The 1331-nt window shown below is 37.7% G+C and overlaps 1 non-coding gene across 1 annotated transcript; it reads right to left on the bottom strand.

The window, feature by feature from the left end:
• Window positions 1–265: 265 nt before the first annotated feature.
• LOC115893445 lies at window positions 266–372 on the bottom strand. Its single transcript, XR_004053441.1, has one exon. It is a non-coding gene; the product is annotated as a U6 spliceosomal RNA (small nuclear RNA).
• Window positions 373–1331: the final 959 nt, after the last annotated feature.

Below are 1331 nucleotides of genomic sequence, written 5' to 3'. Positions count from 1 at the left end.
CAGGTGGTCCACCCGCTTTGACCTCCCAAACTGCAGGGATTACAGACATGAACCACCTCGCCTGGCTGCAGAAAGGATAATTTCTACTAATCTATCTATATCTATAGATGTGAGATGACAGGAGGAAATAATCAGTAAGTTCAGACTTCTGCTGTTCTTATATGACATTTGGGCAGATTTCATGAATATACCCTTTTTAGTTTATTATTTGCTTTTGGTTGATTTCCAGTCCTAAAATGCTTGTTTAAACAGTTTTATACTTATTTTTAAAATGAAACACTTTGTGAATTTGTGTGTCATCCTCGTGCAGGGGCCATGCTGATCTTCTCTGTATTGTTGCAATTTTAGTTCAGGTGCTGCTGAAGTGAGCAAAACAACTTTTTACTTTTATATTTGTTTTGTGGGGAGAGGATTTGTCCACCTTTTTCGGCTGCTCTAACTTGAAGTATCATCTCTGGTATGTTTATAGTTTTTTCTTTAATGTTTATATTTTGGAGTTTTAATTTTGTTTATTCAGTAGCTTGAGATAGGGATCTAACTTTACTTTTCTTCCAAATGAATAGATGATTTACCAAACAACTTCTGGCTGACTGACTGTATCCCCAGCTTCAGTCTGTTTGTGTATATAATTTTGGATGAGACTAATGTTCGAGTGTGTGTGTATGTTGGTGCAGCTGTGGAAGAAAACGAATGGCTCATATGTCCTCAGAATAAAATGAATCACCTCGAAATGTTAAGATAAAATGGAAGCATCTGTATGCAATGGGTGAGATTAATCTGCGGAAGACATCCCAGAAATGGCCAATGTTTAGACTGTTATTTGTGATGGTGTTGTGTCTGACTTTGAGCCATTCATGACTCTACATACTTGTTTTTATATGCTGTCTACATCTTTTCCTGTATCTAATCTTGGTCCAACATTTTGATTTTAGCTTTTCTGCTATTTTTGTACACTTGGCAACAACGTGGGACCCTCATTTAAAAGTGCAAGCAACCTTATAAAAGAGACCCCAGAAACATTCCTCACCCCCTTTACCATGTGAAGACACAGAAAAAGACAGCCATCTATGATCCAGGAAGCAGACCCTCACCAGACTCCAAATCTACCAATGCCTTGACTTTGTACTTCCAGCCTCTAGGACCATGAGTAACTAATCTCTGCCTATGGCATTTTGTTATAGCAGCTTGAACAGACTAAAATAATCACTTATGTATAAGGAAAATTAACTTTTGGCAAGTTATTTTTATGGCAGTTAACCCTCACTCAAGGATATTCAGCAAGTAATTGTAGAAGGAGACAGGAACCCACCTCTGTCTGCAACAATTCTGAA

The sequence above is a fragment of the Rhinopithecus roxellana genome, chromosome 14 (assembly GCF_007565055.1).
Source record: "Rhinopithecus roxellana isolate Shanxi Qingling chromosome 14, ASM756505v1, whole genome shotgun sequence".
Classification (NCBI taxonomy): domain Eukaryota; kingdom Metazoa; phylum Chordata; class Mammalia; order Primates; family Cercopithecidae; genus Rhinopithecus; species Rhinopithecus roxellana.
The sequence above is the reverse complement of the archived record's forward strand: the minus strand, read 5'-3'. Positions and strand labels throughout refer to the sequence as shown.